Source organism: Lissotriton helveticus, chromosome 9, assembly GCF_964261635.1.
Source record: "Lissotriton helveticus chromosome 9, aLisHel1.1, whole genome shotgun sequence".
Classification (NCBI taxonomy): domain Eukaryota; kingdom Metazoa; phylum Chordata; class Amphibia; order Caudata; family Salamandridae; genus Lissotriton; species Lissotriton helveticus.
This window is the reverse complement of record NC_136070.1, coordinates 2,794,804-2,816,359: the sequence shown is the minus strand read 5'-3', so window position 1 is coordinate 2,816,359 and position 21,556 is coordinate 2,794,804. Positions and strand designations below refer to the sequence as shown.

The 21,556-nt window shown below is 49.9% G+C and overlaps 1 pseudogene across 1 annotated transcript in view; it reads left to right on the top strand.

The window, feature by feature from the left end:
• Window positions 1-310: 310 nt before the first annotated feature.
• LOC144780838 (uncharacterized) overlaps window positions 311-21,556 on the top strand; it is an 83,466-nt pseudogene continuing 62,220 nt past the window's right edge. The window contains exon 1 of the transcript XR_013600787.1: window positions 311-445. The product of XR_013600787.1 is annotated as an uncharacterized LOC144780838 (transcript). The remainder of the gene's footprint in view (window positions 446-21,556) is intronic.

The window sequence follows — 21,556 nt, the reverse complement described above, 5'->3', positions numbered from 1 at the left end:
CGATTCCTTAATTTTCGCAATTAACACCTTAGGAGCGTTGTAAATAGACCTCCCCAGTGCTGCGCTGTCCATTGGAACTAGTGCTGAATGGACGTCCAACGGTCGCACGCAGCACTGGGGAGGTAGTGCCCGTGATGACCGTTGGCAGCACTTAAGGGGTTAAGGATTCGCAAACGGGAAGATTGATGCATGTGGCCAATAGTTCTCTATGCTAAGGACAATTTTACATAAAACCACAAGATGGCGCTGAAGTACTGTGAACCTTAATAGACTTGCACTGGTAAAGAAGGATTCCCCAAATATTGAGAAGGACGCGTCGAGTGAAGAAGAGAAGTTCATCCTTCTGCCTCCAGAACCCGCTGCAGCTGCCAGCTGTGGAGTGACGCCACCCTTGCATTCTAGGCGCGAGCAGAGAGAACACGAAGGGCTGGAAACCCTCAACAAGGTGAGAGACGTGGAAGACTCAACCAGGGGAGTATGAACTAGAACAGATCATACAGACAAGTATGGATCACAAGAAGGACCTGGGCTGCTGATATATACATGTAGTACTGAGGATATCCCATGATCCCTTTCCTCTCCTCCTGCAGTGTCCTCTACGGGGGGGGGGTCTCCACGCCTGGGCATGGACTCCTCATAGCACAGGTCTGCTTTGAACACACAGGATTCCACAAACACCCCCAGGAGGTGCGGCCCCCTCCTACCTGAGCAGGGACCCGTGTGGACATGTCCGGGCTCCCTCTCCTCCTCTGGGGGGGGGGGGGGTAGATGTGGAGCCTGAGGGTGGGGGCGGGTCTGTGAGTGTCTGTAATAGCACACCTTACAGACAGACCGACGCCCCTCCTCTGGACAGACAGAGCCGGGCCCGGCTTCCGCTGCTGCTCACATTCGCCGCTGGTGCTGTCGCTGCCGCTTCTGACCCGGAAGTGACCTCCCTCCTCGGACTCTAGCTCTTGCCTCGGGAGCGCCGCGAGCCCCCGGCACGAGGCGGAAGCGCTTCATTGGAATGAACCGCGGCGGAAGTGACGCAAGAGGTAAAAGTGTCCACGTTCAACCGACGGCCTCGAAACCAGCCCCCCCCCTCTGCGACCCGAGGCGCGGGGGGGGGGGGGGGGCTGTACATCCCTACACCCCAGGGCCCCCCCGGGGAAGAGCTGCCGGCTTTGGATGAGAGGGGGGGGTCGGGTCCCCCCCCCCGCCTCGGCTCATCCTCTCCTCTCTCCACCACATACACGGCCAACGGCATCGCTGGCATCTCATACTCAGGGGTGTTTTCAAAATTGAAAAATACCAGCAGCAGCTCGCTGACATTTCTGTAAATAATATCGGTGACCCCTCCCATTTCCCTTACCTAACGCCCTGTTCTGCTCTAAAAGAAACTTTTTTATGGATGTCATATAAAACAAACACTACATTTCTCTGCAAAATGTATGTAATCGACTCCCACACATCTCCCACATTGGAAATAAATAAAAAAAAACAAACACTATATATAAATCAATGTATTGAATAAATATTCAAGGTCATCAGGGCAAACACTCTCAGCAGGACACACTTGGCTCTTCCAAGGGGCCCATGAAAGGCTGGTGCCCGGGGCCAGCGCTCACTTTGCCCATGATTGAAAACGTCTCTGCAAGGATGGAGGGAGATGGATTTCCAATGTCTCGTTTTCACCAATCTTCTGGTGGCCCTTAGTTTCCCCATTCCTCCATTAATTTCAGCAAGGACCTCCTTCCTTCTCCCCACCCTTCTTAGCACTTAATGCATTTGGAACAAGTAGCTCTTTAAGAAATCCCAAATGCATCCATTTTATTTAGAGAGCTTTGTATAGTGCTGGCAGGACCCGTGGGTATCGAAGCGCTTTACAATATGTACACAGTCAAGAAAAAATAAAAAAACGACTAAAAGAAACTGACACCCGTACATAAGGCAGATAATAAAGTCGAGAGTTACTTGATTGCTGGCTACTAAAAAGAGCTGTATCATCCAGAGGGTTAAAGGTGTCGGGTGAGGAGCAGATACTTTAGTTTTTTCTTAAAGGTCATGAAGGAGGGGTTGGTTCTGAGATCTGCTGGTAGGGAGTTCCAGATTTGGGGGGCATTGCCTGAGAAGGAGCGAGCCAGGGCTTTTTGTTAATGTCTCTTTGGGGTATGAGAAGTAGGTTGTTGGTGCTTTTCAGGTTTCTTACCTGGCCTGCTTTGGTGAGTTTGGCTGCCAGGTAGACTGGTTTAGTGTGAATGACTTTGTGGGCGAAACAGACCGTTTTGAAGTGGCAGCAAGATTCAATTGGGAGCCACTTGAGATCTTTCAGGGAGGCGGAGATGTGATCATGCCTTTTGGCTTGCTGCTGCATTTGGAGTTGATCTCTGGGGGGGCTAGGTGGGATTTTGCTCTGCCTGTGAAGGTAGCATTCTCGTAGTCCAGTCCTGACAGAACCATGGCTTGCATTGCGGTTTTAAGATCTTTAGGAGGGAGGAAGGGTTTGATTTTGTTTAGTAGTTTTAATTTGTAGAAGGCACTCCTTGCGGTAGTCTTAATGTGTGAGCTCATGTTCAGGTTAGGGTCCAGGATGATTCCCAGCGATTTGGTGGAGTCGGCCAGGTATAGGTTGTAATTTTGGGAGTTCATAAGCTTTATCCATTCTTGGACCTGGTGGGTTTTTCCATAATTTGAGAGAAGAATTTCTGTCTTTTCTTGGTTGAGTTCTAAGTGGTTGTGTGATGGCCAGTTTTGGATTTTTGTTAGAATATCATTTAGACGCCGTATGTCTTCTGGGGGAGGACATTTCCAGGTACAGCTGGATGTCGTCTGCATAAAGGTGGAAGGGGATGTTAGATTGCTTGATTATGGTATGAGGGCCCCCATTTAGATATTGAAGAGAGTACATGAGAGGACTGAGCCCTCGGGAACCCCTCTGGTTATAGAAGAGGTATATGAAGTTGCGTTGTTTATTTTTATTTGTTGAGAGCAGATGTGAACCATTTCAGCACCCGGCCGTCCGCTCCAATCCATTGTTTGAGGGTGTTAAGGAGAAGCTTATGGTCCACCGTGTCGAAGGCGGCAGAGAGGTCTAGGAGGATGAGCAGGCAGCAACGGCCGGCATCCATACATTTGTGGTTGTCATATGCTATATTTTGTATAGCTGTTTCTGTGCTACAGCCCTTTTTGAAGAAGCCTGATTGGTGAGAATCCAGGAGGTTGTTAGTGTTGAAGTGCTGGTTGAGTTGGAGTAGGACACATCTCTCGAGAATTTTGGTCAGGTTTGAGATTGGCCTGAAGTTGTTGAGGTTCTCAGGGTCTGATCCCGTTTTCTTTTAGTAGTGGAGTGATTTGACCTCTTGCACACTCACAGCTGGGACACCCTGCTCCCTGGCTATCCTGCATCTGTCTTAACCTCTCTGTTGTGAATTATACTCTGCGTAAGTACCAGAACCACACCAGCCTCAAACATGTTAAAATTGTCAATGCTTTTGGTGCCGTCCCTTCTTGAACCCATTGTGCCTTCTCAAGCTGCCTCAAGTCTCTTTCCTAGTGTTCTGTCAAGACCTGACTTTCAAGGGATTTGAGGTGTTTATCACTAGGGATCTGTAAATCTGAATGATACCTTCACCCCCGTAGGCTCAATCACCAGCTTTGCTTCTAATGGGTTCAATTCTGTCACGTCTGCGAATTCATTCTTGCAAAGGTTTAAGGCACGTCTCACCTCCAAGTATTGTCAGGAGAAATTTTCTTTCAGGGCCTCAAACAGTTTAGTATTTTCCCCTCACAAATGTCACCTAATTTAGAGATACCTATCAGGTTCTGTAGGAAAATGCGTTACTGGTTGAGGAGGGTGGAGCCATACTCAAACGGGAAGCACAATCCTTGTCAAGGTGAAGTGACAAGCAAACCCCAAATTAATAAGTGTTCAACCCTCTGGTAGCTTGGCACAGATCAGTGAGCAGGGCTCGAGAAATCTGAAAAATGGTACTAGTCCTGCAGGTCTAGTACTTTAAAAAAAACTCCTCGACCTAACAGTAACCAACTTGACCTCTGTCTCTGAAAGCAGAGCAAATGTGACAAGATAACAAGATTTAAAGGCATCTTTATTGCTCATTTGCTTTGTGAGCAATAAAAAGGCCTTTAAATCTTGTTATCTTGTCACTTTTGCTCCGATTTCAAAGACGGAGGACAAAAGTTAGTATGTTTTCCTACTCGCCAGAAAGGGGAGTAGGACCTAAAAATAGCTCGACCTCATAAAAATTTACCTCGAAAATGCGAACGGTCGAGTAGATTTGTCGAGCCCTGGTCAGGCTTGACTTAGAGGGAATGGGTAGAGCATTGATGCAGCAATTCAAACAGTAACAAAGTGAAAAGACACAAGGAAATTCCAACATGAGATTAGAACAATAGAGTAAGTTTTAATAAATAAAACAAGACCAAAATAACAATAATTCAGTCAGTAGAACTGGAGTTACGTAATTTTAAAGAGTTCAGCGAATATGGTGCCAAAAAGCACAAAGTGCCAACTGTGGTTATCTTGTCGCGACGGACCAAGTTTAGGCCAACCACGATGGAGCGCAGGCCATCTGCAGGGACTCATTTAGGCCTGCTGAACAGAGTACCTTAAATCTTGGTTGCGGAGCGTTGCAAGGTCACATGTCAAAAATGCGTCACGCAGCAGAGGCGATGCAATGTCCTGGACGGAGATACATCACACAGAATCGGTTCCATGGAGCTGCAAGGCCGTGATGCGTGGTTCTGCGTCGTCTTTGGGGAGGCCGTCGACGAGGGGGCTTGTGATGACAAGTTTTGTGTCGAGGATGCGTCGCGTACTGGCTAGCTCTGAAGAAGCCTCGGGGCTTGCGATGCAAAGTCGATGAGGGGCTTGTGATGTGAAGGCCTGATTTGAGGATGTGTTGAGCTTCAAGGGCGACGTAAAGTCCTTGCACTGGGAAAGTCCTCACAGCAGCTGTGATGTGTAGGTTCTGCTCAGGGTAGCTCCCCGCAGCAAAAGAGATCCACAGATGGGCTGGCAGATCACCTTCAGGCTCACTGTGAAGGTCCAAGACTGGGTTGGCACCACTTTGCAAGGTAGGATTCGCAGTTGCAGAGTCAATGTGCTGGTTACAAGAGACTAGTCCTTGGAGTCACTCTGGGGTGGTGGTCCTGGGTACAGGTCACAGTTCCAGTCTTTCTCCCCCAGGCAAAAGGGCAGCAGGTCAGCACGGCAAGGCAGCTGTCCAGCAGAGTTGCAGTTCTTTCAGCAACACAGCAATCCTTCCTGGCTGAGCCTTCCCCAGGTCTAGAAGTGTACAGAAGAGGTGGTGTCTGAGGTCCACTATTTATACCTGATGTCTTCTTTAAAATGGGAGAAACTTATAGAGGATTACCTTTGAAGTGCTCAGGTTTCCTGCCTCCCCTGGTCCCAGACTAACTACAAGTGGCATTTTCAAAATTGTAATTCAAAAATCTGACTTTACCATCAAAGATAATTTAAATTACAATTCCAAAGACACCAAACAGGAACTGTTTACTTGTTCCCATTTGGAAGATATTCGTATTAAATGAATGTAATAAAATTAACTTCAGTGTTGTCCTGTGAGAGGGGTAGGCCTTGCTATAGTGTAAAACTAATTAAGAGTTTTTTCGCTATCAGGACATATCAAACTTAAAAGTACATGTCCTACTTATTTAAATAACTTGTGCCCTGCCCTGAGGGAGCGAGGTCCAGTGGGTGATCCTGGTGAGTGGATCCCAAAAACTATTTGCACAGCACTTTGGAGGAGCAGAGTGCATCTCCCGCTAGTCAACACGGTCTGGGTGACAACATCACTGCGCCAGATAAAATGAAATGAAATAGCAGCATTTGTAAAGTACACAGCTACCTCCGGAGAGGTGTCCCGGTGCTGGGGGCCGTCGGGAAGATTAAGCAAGCTAATGCCCAGAGTCACATGGTGCTGGGCTAACCTGTCGCCGGAGCCGGGTATTGAACGGTGAACCCTGTGGTCCGGAGTCAGGCACTCTGGCTGCTGCGCCACACCTCGTGCACTTTGGAGGAGGAGAGCAGCTCAGGGGACTGCATCTCCCGCTAGGCAACGCAGCCTTGGTGACAACACCACAGCGCTAGGAGGTGCACTTAAGTCCGCCAAATCTCCCGCAGCGTGGGATGTGCTCGGGCGTGCCCGAGCCAAGGGCAGGCCCATCTGCGACCGGAGGAGGAAGGGCAGGGTCACCCCCATTAGTTGTTCACAAAGGGGCCCGAGAAACATCAAAGAAATAGGCCGTTACTGGTTGGAAGTGAGGGCTCTGAAGAGGTGAACTCCAAAGCAGCTAAGTAAAGCAGTCACCTGGCGAAGTAAACAGCAGATTGCAGGTACATTATTCGATCTTCACTCCCATAAGCCATCCTGCGCCAACCAGTTGGGAACTGAGGCTGCCTGTTCAATATTGAGGTGAAGACCTTGATTAGAACCCTACTATATATCCCTGGTAGCTAAAAAAGTATTGAATAAGACTATTGTACATCTGCATTGGTATTCTAGCTCTGGGGTTGAATAGATAATGTGGTAGTCACACAACCAGATTAGCGTACTTTTTGTGCCTGTGCCCGGCCCTGGTTTAAGATAAACAGATTGACTCTATTTGCTGTCACTAGGACTGACAGGAAGCCTGAACAGGACTAAAGGGACAGACAGTATCTTCATTGTGTTATTCTTTATTTAAACTTAAATAACTGTGATAGATTGTATTGCACATGGTTGTAAAACGATCTCACTGTCCTGTATATATATGTGTGTTTGTACTAAGGGTTACTAAAAACTAAGCATGGGGAAAAGGAAATTACCACCAGATCAAGGAAAGCTGAGCTCCCCGGACCAGACACAGATCTCACTATTGAAGTTTATAACAGGTGTCATGGGTGCAATAGAAAAACAGATTACTAATGTCGAAGAGTCTCTTTTAATATGTGGGGAACGGTACCGGACATCCCCAGCTGTATCACAATGTTTAGGCAGCGGTGTGGTTAGACAGACTGAGAAAGAAGCAAATGGGAACCTTGGCGTACCCCATGCCGAATAGTTATTTTAGTAGTTAGTTTCCCCTGTCTCCGCCACCTGACCTGTGCATAATTACCCTCATACAACCGTACAAGCAGATTAACCAAAATGGCAGGAGCTCCCATCCCTAATAAAACTCTCCATAGCAGGCCCCGGGGCACAATATCGAATGCAGCTCGGAGAGCGACAAAAGCTACATACAAGTTATGTTTATTGAATAATGCGTATTTCCAGGTGTGTAATATAAATCTAAATACCTGGTCTTATATGCTGGTTTTAATATGGAACCCAGCTTGATAGGGTGACAGAATGTTGTTATCCTCTATCCATGTTAACAATGTATCCAAAACTTGCTTAGCAAACATGTTTTGAAAGTTGTCTAGGAGGCTAATCGGTCTGTAGTTCGATGGGACTGAGGCATCTCCTTTCTTCTGTATGTTGAATATTTCTACCCCTCTCTAGATTTCAGTTTTTTTCCCCCATCGGCGACAGCATTGGACAGGAGGTTTATATAAGTGGCCCATACAGGCGGCTCTGACTTGTACAGGTCGCCAGGGATCCGATCAGGCCCTAGGGCTTTGGCTGATTTTAATTTATCTATAGCCTTACGAGTATCAACCAAGCTAAAAAGAGGGCCTCCACTGTTGTCATCACATGCGGTCTCAGCGAGTTGGCAATGGGTTTGGCTGTCTACACCGTCCACAGGAAAGACAACTTCTCCTTTATCGTAGAGCACAGTGAAGTGGTCAACCCCCTTCTCAGGCTGAATAAAATGATCAGGTGTGGCATTTGTTTATTTCAGACACAGCCCATAAAACACACCGTACTATTACAACACATCTTAAAAACAATAAAACACTAGACAATTAAAAATGTAAAAACATGATTGTACAAATAGCCAGGTATAGAACACGGTGAAGTCCATAGTTGTTGATAATGAATGTAAGGGGACTATACCTTGGAAAATGCATTTGACCGAGTGGCAAAAAGGTCAAAGTTAAAATAGAAAATTCATATATTTACACTGGAGAAAGATATATATATATATATATATATATATATATATATATATATATATATATATATATAGTACAAGAACAATACAAATATTTGTCAGACTCTTTCATACAGTAGTGTTGAGAATAACCTATATCCTTAAAGCCCAGTGGATGTACGTCATTACAACGCATGCTTTAACAACGCATGCCTTTACGACGCAACTTTTACAACGCAAGTCGTTACAACGACTTGCGTTGGGGGGCGCTGGATAGTGAATAGTTTAATTTACTATTCCAACTCCAGTCCCCGTGGATAGTAGGGAAGGTGTTGGATAGTAAATTAAAACTATTCCCTATCCTAGAGCGCCCCCCAGCGCAAGTCGCTGTAATGACTTGCGTTGTAATGGTTGCGTCGTAAAGGTACTGCGTTATTAAAGTTGCCTTGTAAACACTGTTCCCCAAGCCCAGGCAATGTACAAATATTGGGAAACCGCAAAAGCTAAAAGTTCTCTTGTGTCGCTTTTGAAAAGTCTCTTGGCTTCCTAATAATGCCTAATGCCCATGCTTTTGCATACTGCAACAACCATTTTTTCCGAGCTGTTCTATAATAAGGGCAAAAAAACCATAAAATGGGATTCTGTTTCCGCTATGTTTGGGCAATTTGGCCAAAAATGTGACTTAGAGGATACATTTGTCCATTTAGTAGTGTTTGATCTTAGCGGCAGAATCCCACATCTGTATTGAACATACACATTTTGTAATTGTTGCGGGTGCATCCTGTTCACATAGGGTTCAAAGCATGGTAGGCTTTTATGATTAAGAAACTGTCCATTGACAGTGCTTGAGTCGTACGCTTCCCACGTTTGATGTGTAACTGCCTCCCAGTAGCACTGTTTGACTCTTACAGTTTCCCCTTTAACTATTGAGTCTGGTGCCGTCCATAAATTACTCATACCAATTCTGTATGTTAGTTCTTGTATATGTTTAAAAGCCAGGGTGTTTTTACTTTGGTGTCGAGGGCTAGTAGGTCTTTCATGCACTCTCTATATGATATCAGTTCTCGAGTGGACCACAATCTAACCCAATACAGCAAAGGTTTTAGGGCGGCTATTAGGTGGATGGGATTAAGGGCCAGATCTAAGCGTATTAGTGTTGCAGGGGTACTTTGTGAAAGTTTAAAAAGTGTTTTTAAAAACCTGTTTTCAGACTTGGATAGCCTATCTACATACCCCCAAATCTCAGCTCCAAATAAAGCTGACGCAACAGCTGTGGCTTTGTACACATCCATAACGGGAGCAATCGGGCCTCCAGAAGTGGAGGTGGCCCTGACCTGCCTCTGTCTGGCACTGACTGGCGCAGACTGGCCCGTCCTTGGCCCGGGCTACGCCCACGCATGCCCGCGCGCGTCCCACGCTGCGGGAGCCCTGGGCCAGTTTTATGCGCTTCTTGGCACGGTGGAAACACGCAGGCGCCTCCAGGTGCGAGGTCCACTGGGGCATGCAGTCACCGGTCTGCGGTGCGGCGTGGTGAACAGGCTCCGGCGCTACGGAAACCCTGGGCCTGTTTTATGCGACTCCGGGCATGGTGGAAACAATAATCAGGTGTAGTACCACCATCCAGACTCCCATGTGCTATGAAATGCCAGAATGAACGATTGTCGTTACACCTGGCTGCAACCAGTAAGCCCTGCCAGCTCTTATCCACCAAGTCATGCTTGGCCTTGGCAAGGGCTGATTTATAACTAGGCTTTCCTGTTTTCAGTTTCTATTTTTGGTAAATTCTGGTGGTGTTTTTTCAGTGCTTTCCAGTGATTTCCATACCTCAAAAAAACAGTGCTTTTCAGTGTTTACTCATTTTCGCGTCATAAAAAACAACTGAAACGGTGTTTTGCCGGTGTTTATGGAACGCTTTGCTTTTATGTTTGCTTTTTCAATTTTTCTTCAGCATATTATATGGTAGTGTAAGTGGTCATGAGCCACTCATGAGGAAAAGCTAAGCAAGGGATGTACACAAGAGTATGAAATACAGGTATATTGAAATACAGGTATATCGCTGTTAGAGTACTCCTTAGAAAAATCTAAGGATGGTACTGCAAAAGTTCAACCTACTCACAAGTAATACTGGTGCAACAGTTTCACAGTACTCACAATAAAACGCTACGCAAGGCATGCAGTTGCAAACAAAACACCTGTGAGTTAGTAGCACCTTCTAAGAAGCATAAGAGCAAGCAATATATGTGTGTAGACCAGTGTTTCATTTGTGAAAGAGAGTGTCAGGGCCTGAAACTCTGCTCAGAAGCCCGCGGCCGGTGCAGTGAAACATGGGCGCAAGGAATACCAAGGCTGGTAGTTTTAATGCTGTTGGACTTTGGCCCTTAGGGCAGGTTCACCCCTAGACTTTTTGCTTGAAATGGTGACCTGGAGATGGTGATTTTTGGGTTCTGCGCACTTTCACTGTGTCCCAATGGAAAGTGCGTGCGCACTCTGAGTGCATGTGCTGAGCTAGGCCTGCCCGCCCATAGGAATGCATGGGGAATGTATGTGTCCCTGGTAGTTCCTGATGCGTGGGGTGTACAGGCTTGAGTCTGGTATGTGTGAACTCGTGAGAGTGAATGCTGTGAGATGGTGTATGCAGCATGTATGTGTCTAGTAGGGAAGCGTCATTTCTAGACATGGCTGTACGTGTGCTGTGAGGGTGCTGGCGTGTGATTGGCTGGAGCTGGCTGGCATGCCAGGCTCCAGGAAGTCTGGATGGGTCTGCCCGGTGGTGAGTGGGAGATCTGCATGAGTAATGTGTGGGAGGAGTGTACCTGTGTCCTGGATGGGCTGGGTTTTCCCCACACAATGCTGGCTCCGCCCCCCTGTGGTGTGTCTAATGACCCAAGCCCTGCCAGTGAATAGAGAGGGTGGTTGAGGTAAACAGAGTACTCAAGAACCAGCTGCGACTGGTTCCGCCCCCACCCTGCACCTTCAGACAAAGGGAAATGGTGTATAAAAATGGGGCTGTGTCCCCACAGATGTTGTTCTTTTCCAGGATCCTGAGGGGGCTGTTGCTGCTGTCGCTGGGCCAGAGGACCGCCACTTGGGGTGTCTCCCTACCTGGAGACCCAGTGTGCTGGCTCTGGGCCCAGCCTTGTCCCCCCTGCCTGCCCAAGGACTGCTGGGACTCTGCCCTGCTTGCTGAGGGCACCTGGGAGCGCTTTATTTTACTTATAGCGCTTAAGAGCGCTTTATTTGAATTGTAGCGCTTGGGAGCGCTGTGATTGCCTTTTGGCGCTTGAGAGCGCTTTGTTTTGCTTCAGCGCTTAAGAGCACTTTATTTTACTTGCAGTGCCCGGGGAGCGCTTTGTCTGCCTAGAGCGCCTGGGAGCGCTTTGTTTTCCTGGCACGGCTGCCCACGCCGTGTTCTGCCGTGTGCCAGCCTCGTACTTTTGCTGAGGAGCACCGTGCCGCCATTCCAGAGCACGACCCGGAGTCAGGGGGCCTGTCCCCAGGACCGCGCTGCCATTGGCGGCCCCAGGGAAGAATAGCCGCGCTGTGATTGGTCCCCGGCGCAGGGATTCCCTTGCATCATTCTTGGGCCGCGCTGGGATTGGCCAAGCCCTGAGGGCTTCCCCGCGCTCACCCAGGAAACCGGCCGGCCCCGCAGAGAGTGAGGGAGGCGTGCGCAGAGCCCCGCGGCCCCGGAGAAGAGCTGCAGACCCGAGGAGCCTCACCGGGGGCAAAGAGGAGTGCTGCGGAGAGAGCCCCGAGGAGCGGGAGCTCTCGTGTAGCCCCCGCCAGCCAAGCCCGGTGAGTGTTGCCAGGTGGGGGGAGAGAGAGCTCCGGACCTTGCCACAGTGTCACCGAGCGCCCCCCCCCCCTGGTCAGCAGGGCCGCTCCAAAGAAGGGGGCATTGTTTGTTTTGAGCCCTGAAGGCTCCACCAGTGGCCGCATTCTTACAGAGAGCCTAGCGAGGCTCAGAGGGGCCAGTGTGTATCAGAGCCACGAGGGCTCCAGGCGGCATTCCTCTGTTTTGTGAGCCTGAAAGGCTCGTGGGGGCATCAGTTGTTTTGAAGAGCCCAGAGAGGCTCTTGAGTCCCACATTGTTGTATTAAGGAGCCCAGAGAGGCTCAGGGGCAGCCCATTTGTTCTTAGAGCCCAGTGAGGCTCTGGAGGGCCACAGTCATTTCTTAGGGCCCGGAGAGAGGCTCCAGGCGCAAAAGTTGTGTTGACGAGCCCAGAGAGGCTCCCCCATTGGCCCACTGTTGTTTTTGAGCCCTGGCAGGCTCAAACATTGTTGCACCAGTTGCCCAGCACTTTGTGGGCAACTGCTCCGTTTAGGCCCCCCTGACATTGGACACGGGCGTCCTAGCCCCAACAAGGCCAGAGGGCCTAGGGACAGTCACAGGTGGTGACTTACGTGAGTTTGGCGCAATTGTACTTTCTATGCACCTCTGAATGTATTGTTTATGCGTCATGTGCCTTTACACCTCTGAATGAATGTTATGCATTGCATCATGTGTTTTCCTCTTACACCCCTACAGGTATTGTAATACATAGGTGGTTGTTTTCTCCCTAGTACAGGTGGTGCTAGTGAGGTCCTGGTTACCAGTGATTACTGGTTGTGTGCTATTTTGTGCTATATCTATGTACTAAGTGCTATTTCTGAAAGTGCTACTTCTGATTCCTGACAGTGGTCCAGGTGGCCCTGTCTTGTAAATATCCCCCTGTAAATTCTGCCCGTGCCTCTGGCACATTGTAAAGTGTGTGTTGTATCTAATGTGTTTTGGGTGTAATACAAAGGCTATTTTTATATAACCTTGTGTGGAGTTTCCTTTGTGGTGGGCCTTTGGTTGTTGTTGCTGGGGTGCGTGCGCAAATACTTAGCCTACATCGCCTCCAAGTTTAGCCTTGCTGCTCGCGCCACGTTACCTAGAGGGTGAGTAGGGGTTATCTTGGCGTGTAACTCCCTTGCCCTGACTTGGGTGTGGTGGTCTCTGACTGACTTTGGCGAAAGCCCTGGCCAGCCAGGGATCCCATTTCCAACAAATGCCACCTCATACCTCTTTAATCCACTACTAGACACTCCCCTCCCCTTTATCTCACTCCTTGAGGTTCCTGAATTTTCATTTTGTGACGGTTTTGCCGTCTTCCACCTTCTATCTGCTTTGTGTAATAGGTACATAAATGATGTGGAAAAATAAGTGTGGGTTCCCCAAGAGTAAGTGTCCCCACTGGCAACCACCAGCTATTTCTCCCTCTGTCTCACTCCCTCTCACTCACTCCCTCTCTCTCCCTCTATCGCACTCTCTCTCTCCCTGACTCCCTCTGTCTCACTCACTCTGACTGTCTCACTCCCTCTCTCGCTCTCTGTCTCCCTCCCTCTCCGTCTCCCTCTCTCTCCTTCCCTCTCCCTCTGTCTCCCTCCTCACTCGGTCTCCCTCCTCACCCTGTCTCCCTCCTCACCCTGTCTCCCTCCTCACCCTGTCTCCCTCCTCACCCTGTCTCCCTCCTCACCCTGTCTCCCTCCTCACCCTGTCTCCCTCCTCACCCTGTCTCCCTCCTCACCCTGTCTCCCTCCTCACCCGGTCTCCCTCCTCACTCGGTCTCCCTCCTCACTCGGTCTCCCTCCTCACTCGGTCTCCCTCCTCACTCGGTCTCCCTCCTCACTCGGTCACCCTCCTCACTCGGTCACCCTCCTCACTCGGTCACCCTCCTCACTCGGTCACCCTCCTCACTCGGTCACCCTCCTCACTCGGTCACCCTCCTCACTCGGTCACCCTCCTCACTCGGTCACCCTCCTCACTCTGTCACCCTCCTCACTCTGTCACCCTCCTCACTCTGTCACCCTCCTCACTCTGTCACCCTCCTCACTCTGTCACCCTCCTCACTCTGTCACCCTCCTCACTCTGTCACCCTCCTCACTCTGTCACCCTCCTCACTCTGTCACCCTCCTCACTCTGTCACCCTCCTCACTCTGTCACCCTCCTCACTCTGTCACCCTCCTCACTCTGTCACCCTCCTCACTCTGTCACCCTCCTCACTCTGTCTGTCACCCTCTGTCTCCCTCCCTGTCTCCTTCCCTCGCTCTCCCTCTGTCTGCCTCCCTTTCCCTCCCTCCCTCTCCCTCCCCTCCCTCCCTGTCTCCCTCCCTCCACCTCCCTACCTCGCTCTCACTCTGTCTGCCTCCCTTTCCCTCCCTCGCTCTCCCTCCCTATCCCTCCCTCCCTCGCTCTCCCTCCCTTTCCCTCCCTCGCTCTCCCTCTGTCTGTTGTTCTATCCATCTCTTTAATACATGTGGACAGACAGAAGGGCAACACCTAGTGAGAACTCCCACTGAAGGTAAACACCTTGCCATGTAGTGAGAACTCAACAAGAAGATGACCACACACTGCCTCAGGAATATTAACAAGCATTTACAATGCAATAGGTCTCGCAGCATTAAAGTTTGAGCTATTGGCATTGTATATTACAATGTGTTGCATTAATTTGTTATCAAACTCTGAATAGTTTTATAAAGATTGATTGCAAACTGTCAAATGTTGCTGAATAGTAAGCAACGTTGTGAATAATATTGTTTGCTAGTCATCCTTGGGTACCAGAGTACTTCACTCGAGGCAGAGGTATTATCTTTAGACTACAGGTGCCGGTGCCGCTTGAGCTAGAAACAGGGCCAGCCACTCTCTACTCAGCACTCTCTACTCACTACTCTGCACTCACTACTCACTACTCTGCACTCTCTACTCACTACTCTGCACTCACTACTCACTACTCTGCACTCACTACTCAGCACTCACTACTCACTACTCTGCACTCACTACTCTACTCACTACTCTACTCACTACTCACTACTCTGCACTCACTACTCTACTCACTACTTACTACTCTGCACTCACTACTCTACTCACTACTCACTACTCTACTCACTACTCTACTCACTACTCTACTCACTACTCTACTCACTGTATACTCACTACTCTGCACTCACTACTCGGCACTCACTACTCACTACTCTGCACTCACTACTCTGCACTCTGCACTCACTACTCTGCACTCACTACTCTGCACTCACTACTCTGCACTCACTACTCTGCACTCTGCACTCACTAAGCCATTGTTCATGCACAGAATCCTGGCAGCACTTCCTTAGGCTGCAACATTTTGTAGCAAAGATTGTTCATGAAGTGCACGAAAATGCCGCGACTCACATTCCTGGCCTTGAGCCTGTCCGTTCTGAGCTTCCCATGGCACATTAGCAAACCTCTCCACAGAGTGCCTTTTGCAGTTCTTTTCAAAAACTTTTCACAATAAAAGTTCATAGGCTACTCATCCTTTTCAAAATAAGTTCTCATGTGGCTTTACATCAGTAGGCCTCTTTCAGAAAGCGTACATTTTTCTGCGCCACTTTTGCTTGCGTCACTGCGCCACTTTCAGCTTGCGTCACTTTTTCAGAATGCATTATTTTTTCTGCAGCCAACTCTATGCTTCTTTCAGTAAACTATTATTTAAACAAACACAAAAGAATAATTAATTCAGGTAAAATAAACCCTTCTGTTACCCACCCTTCCCTGCTAGTATTTAACCCATTAATAAATGACAACTAGCAGAAGCAAACAAATAAAGCAGCACATAAAATATCTACCATTCTTCATATAGTCCAGCTTTATGTTTCTGAAAGAGTAAAAGATGATTAAATGATTCACAGACAGACAATCACAACATAGGATAAACATGTAAGCACATATAATGAAGCACATGCCATGAATGATCAGCCGCATATTAATAGTGACAAAGACAAAAGGACAAACATGACAAACAAAACAATATTAATCATGTGTTACAAAACAGACTTGCAAATGCAACAAGAGCACATGTTATTAGTTCCCGCGTGTTCATGTGTGGTGCAAACTTAATCTAGGTTGGATTAATCAAACAAATCATGCAACAATTCATTAATTGATTAGTTCATGTTATAGGGAATCGAATCCACAAGTCAGAATAAAATATTTTCTGAAGCTCGCTTCATCAGAAGGAAACATGACAAGAAAAAAACAAAGGCTTGAGTAATGTGCATTGCTGGTTACTCATCTGCCCACACGCGGTCTCAAAATTCTCTCCTGTTGATTTTCACAGTAGAAAGAGAAACAGTTCAGGAACTTCCATCGGAGCAGCACTGGGAGACGCCATCCTCAATGCAGAGTACACGGTAGATAGACGTGCACTGCACAGCTTGTTCTCCTCTATGAGGATGAAATGCGCCAGCAATTGCCTACGTGCCCAGCCTTCTACAGAGTACAGATGAAACACCCTCCTCCCCTTTACAAGGAGAGACATAAACACCCTTCCCTGGTCGGTGAGGGGAAACTAGGGGCCCGTGGAGTCGGAAGCGTTCTCACAACAGACACGCTGGTAGAGGAACGGTGAAGATAGTCCTGAACAGGGTAAGATCAGGAATGGATTGTCGAGCACTGAACCCCCCTATGGGTTTCAAGCACTGAACCCCCCCCCTATGGGTGTTCAAGCACTGAACCCCCCCCCTATGGGTGTTCAAGCACTGAGGGTGTTCAAGCACTGAACCCCCCCCCCCTATGGGTGTTCAAGCACTGAACCCCCCCTATGGGTGTTCAAGCACTGAACCCCCCCATGGGTGTTCAAGCACTGAACCCCCCCCTATGGGTGTTCAAGCACTGAACCCCCCCTATGGGTGTTCAAGCACTGAACCCCCCCCCCCCCTATGGGTGTTCAAGCACTGAACCCCCCCTATGGGTGTTCAAGCACTGAACCCCCCTATGGGTTTCAAGCAGTGGCGACCGGCAAGTTTTGGAGGGAGGGGGGCGGACGTGACACACACACATGCTCACATGCACATAACACTCACAACCAGGCGCGCGCACACACACACACAAACACATTCATTCACAACACTCTCAGGGCTGGGCCTGTTCTAATTCCCAGAGATCATGATGTTAACCTCCACTCCACATTACTACTACAGTGCAGGCCCACGAGTGTGAAAAAGCGCCAGGGCATATTCACTACAAATGATGGTGCAAGCACAATGGGCACTCGACTCTCAACAGTGAGCTGCAAGAGGAGAAAAGATTCTCATGACCACTCTTACACCCTCCCCGTCTCTGAAGACTTCTTCAGATGCTTGGTCACACCCAGGCTGTCCCTGAATCACAGTGCCTTAGGCTTAGCCCTCACCGCATCTGGTGGGCGAGCCGAGCCAGAGCGAGCCAAGCCCGAGCCGAGGGCCTGGATTGGCTCCTGCGAGCTAAGCAAAACACATGTTTGGCAAATAAATATAAAAAACTCACCTTGGCTTCCCGCGCTGACTCCCGACTCGAGTCCCAAGACTGCAGACTCCCGCCGTCCTGGATTTTGAATGCCGCCGCTGCGTCTGACGTGGTGTGGGTTCTCGTCACTCAAGGCTGCAGGCAGCCTCCCTCCCCTCCATGGCAGCCGACGCTGATTGGTTTGGCCGGCTGCCCTAACCGCGTCATTTCTCCTAGTCTGCACCCTGCAGAACGGAGAGTGGGAGGTGGCTTGGGGGAGCGGCTTGCCCACTGTTGCTAATAGTGTCTGTTTGGATAGCCTCTCAGGCTGTCCAAACAGTCAGTATTAACAACAGTGGGCAAGCCACTCCCCCAAGACACTCCCCCCTGCCCTGAGGCTTGAGTAACCAGGAGGTTCTGCTGACTGCTTTCTCGCCGTGCGAGAAGGACAGGCAGAAACAAATGGTAGTTATAAATAAATAACTACCATTTGTTTCTGCCTTCTTCTCGCACGGCGAGAAAGCAGGGGGGGGCGGTGCCCAAACGCCCCATGGAAGAACCGCCACTGGTTTCAAGCACTGAACCCCCCCTATAGGTGTTCAAGCACTGAACCCCCCCTATGGGTTTCAAGCACTGAACCCCCCCTATGGGTGTTCAAGCACTGAACCCCCCCTATGGGTGTTCAAGCACTGAACCCCCCCTATGGGTTTTAAGCACTGAACCCCCCCCCCCCTATGGGTGTTCAAGCACTGTACCCCCCCTATGGGTTTCAAGCACTGAACCCCCCCTATGGGTTTCAAGCACTGAACCCCCCCCCCCCCCTATGGGTGTTCAAGCACTGTACCCCCCCCTATGGGTTTCAAGCACTGAACCCCCCCCCCCCCTATGGGTGTTCAAGCACTGTACCCCCCCCCTATGGGTGTTCAAGCACTGAACCCCCCTATGGGTTTCAAGCACTGAACCCCCCCCCCCCCTATGGGTGTTCAAGCACTGTACCCCCCCTATGGGTTTCAAGCACTGAACCCCCCCTATGGGTGTTCAAGCACTGAACCCCCCCTATGGGTTTCAAGCACTGAACCCCCCCCTATGGGTGTTCAAGCACTGTACCCCCCCTAGGGGTTTCAAGCACTAAACCCCCCCCCCCCTATGGGTGTTCAAGCACTGTACCCCCCTATGGGTGTTCAAGCACTGAACCCCCTATGGGTTTCAAGCACTGAACCCCCCCCCCTATGGGTGTTCAAGCACTGTACCCCCCCTATGGGTGTTCAAGCACTGAACCCCCCTATGGGTTTCAAGCACTGAACCCCCCCCCTATGGGTGTTCAAGCACTGTACCCCCCCTATGGGTTTCAAGCACTGAACCCCCCTATGGGTGTTCAAGCACTGAACCTCCCCTATGGGTTTCAAGCACTGAACCCCCCCCCCTATGGGTGTTCAAGCACTGTACCCCTCCTATGGGTTTCAAGCACTGAACCCCCCCCCCCCTATGGGTGTTCAAGCACTGTACCCCCCCTATGGGTGTTCAAGCACTGAACCCCCCCCTATGGGTTTCAAGCACTGAACCCCCCCCTATGGGTGTTCAAGCACTGTACCCCCCCTATGGGTGTTCAAGCACTGAACCCCCCTATGGGTTTCAAGCACTGAACCCCCCCCCCCTATGGGTGTTCAAGCACTGTACCCCCCCCTATGGGTTTCAAGCACTGAACCCCCCCTATGGGTGTTCAAGCACTGAACCCCCCCTATGGGTTTCAAGCACTGAACCCCCCCTATGGGTTTCAAGCACTGAACCCCCCCCCTATGGGTGTTCAAGCACTGAACCCCCCCCTATGGGTTTCAAGCACTGAACCCCCCCTATGGGTTTCAAGCACTGAACCCCCCCTATGGGTTTCAAGCACTGAACCCCCCCTATGGGTTTCAAGCACTGAACCCCCCCTATGGGTTTCAAGCACTGAACCCCCCCTATGGGTTTCAAGCACTGAACTCATGGATGGATATTAAAATTGAGAGGTATGTTTGAGACTGCGTTACATATAAAAATGCGGACAAGTTCTTGGTGACATTGATAACCCCTATGAGCACATTTTTTATAACTAAGTCACTTTGACATTCGGTTGCAATTGATATAATGGATCCGATGGGGGGGGGGCAGAAATTTTCTCAATGGAGGGAAATCCTATGAACTTATTATTAAAACCAAAAGGGCAACAGAATATTTTGACAGACTAGGAATGAAACCCAGAACGTCAATATTATATAACCCAAACAGTGATGGTTTTGTGGAGCGTTTCAACAGAGCAATTGAGAACATTATTCAATGGTCTGATTCTGGGAAAAATAAGTGGAAGTGACCTGTGTAGGCCTAGAGAGTGTACATGTGAAATCACCGCCTCCTCTCCATGTGTCCTGAGGCCTGGGAGAGACCCCAGAACCAGGGGCAGTGTGGGTGGAGGAGTCCAGGGGGCAGTGCTCGGAGGAGGGGGTCCATGGAGGAGTGAAAGAGAGAGGGTGGGTATGAGGATAGTGGGGAGGGCCGGGTCATGGGGGGGGGCTGGGGGTGTGAGCCTGGAGAGAGGGCCCCTGGAGTATGGAACATTACTGGGGCCCGTCCTTCACCCCTCTGCCGAGGGAGCTCTCCCCTCTCATGCCCCCCCCCGGGACCCCCTCCACAGCGGCGACTGAGCCGCGTCCCTGCGTCTCTTCCGGGCCAGAGGCGGCAGAGTCAGCACCAGCAGGGAATACGTCCGAGCCCCGCCTCTTCCTCTGCGTGCCGCCCGCCGCGGAGGTGTTTCCGTATCCGGGTCACCGGCGGCAGAGCCAGCACCAGCAGAGAGCACTGACGGGCGCCCGCCCGCTGCAGAGGGCCCCGTCTGTCTGTCTGTCTGTCTGTCTGTCTGTCCCCCTCACGTCCAGATCTGGAGGGGAGGAGCCTGGAAATGTCTTCTCGCCCCTGCTCAGGTAGGAGAGGACCCGTCCTCCTGCGGTGCTTAGTGGGGGAGGACATTGTTTGTTTACTCCGAAGCTGAGCCGCTTCTGCTGAGTGAATGTGCGCAGCGCAGGTTTTTTACTGACGAGTCCTCGAGCTATGGTTGAGCCAGGAACTGTGCTCGCACGGCCCCGCTCTCTTCTCACTTTGAGGGGGTCATTTATGGCTAAAAGATGAGCCCCCCCCCCCCCCACCACCACCACCCCCTCTCCCTCGCGCCTTGAGACCCTCACGAGTATGAAGCGCGCGTGGCCTGATTGTGCAACTGCACTCTCACACTATGGGAGGGGGGGGGGGGGGTTACTGAAACTCCACACACCTCTGCTTCAATGGGGGATATTTACAAAAAGGGGAAATCAGTGCTCACTGCTCTGCTTTTGACTCATACGAGTGGTATCTGCAGAGGAAATCTGTGACCGTTTATTCCTCCAGAGTAAGGAGGGTTTGCAAAGACTAAGCCTGTTTACAGCACCACAAGGAATCATTTACAGCTTAGAGAAAATCTAGACACTGCACCGCATTTTACTTACATCATGAGGAGTCTTTGTAGCCAAGAGTACATTTGAAGATTCTGCCAATTTTTACACTCCCAGCGTGAGTATAATCTTTACAGAGGAGGCAAGGTACACACACTGCCGGAGGCTTCCCTACACCTGTCTGGGTCAAAATCCATACCTCAAAGGGCAGACCCAGCCAAGGGACAGTGGGGCACCTACCTCAAAGAGCAGACCCAGCCAAGGGACAGTAGAGCGCCTAACTTACTCAAGTGATTGTTATGGAATCTCTGCCTGTCTCAAGACAATGAAGTTTTTGGCTTTTACCCAAACACTTTCAACTTTTCAGGAGTGAGGTTCCGCCAAAGCCTAAATGAGGCTCTCGGTGTAACCTTTCACCAACAGGCAGGTGACTCCTGGTTATAACTAACACTGAACAGTCCAAACAGCATATTAGCCCTATCCCCTTCCACATCAGCAATTCATACAGAGGGAACAAAAAGAAACAGAAGCTCAACACCTTTAAAAGAGAGTTCCTTATTCTTTAACCTAAATAAAACAGAGATTTGGCAACTGACTGATCTGTGTAAATTGGGCGTGGCACCTAAATCTATCACCAAGATTCCTGTCATCATTGATTCCAGATCAAACCTTGACACCAATAGAGCGCGCAAGGTCACCCAGCCAATGATTCCGCCGTTTCCGGCTTCAGGGCCCATATACTTTCAATTCAGGGTAAATACTCAGATACTCAGCGCCGAGACGCCTACGGGCCTTTGCATG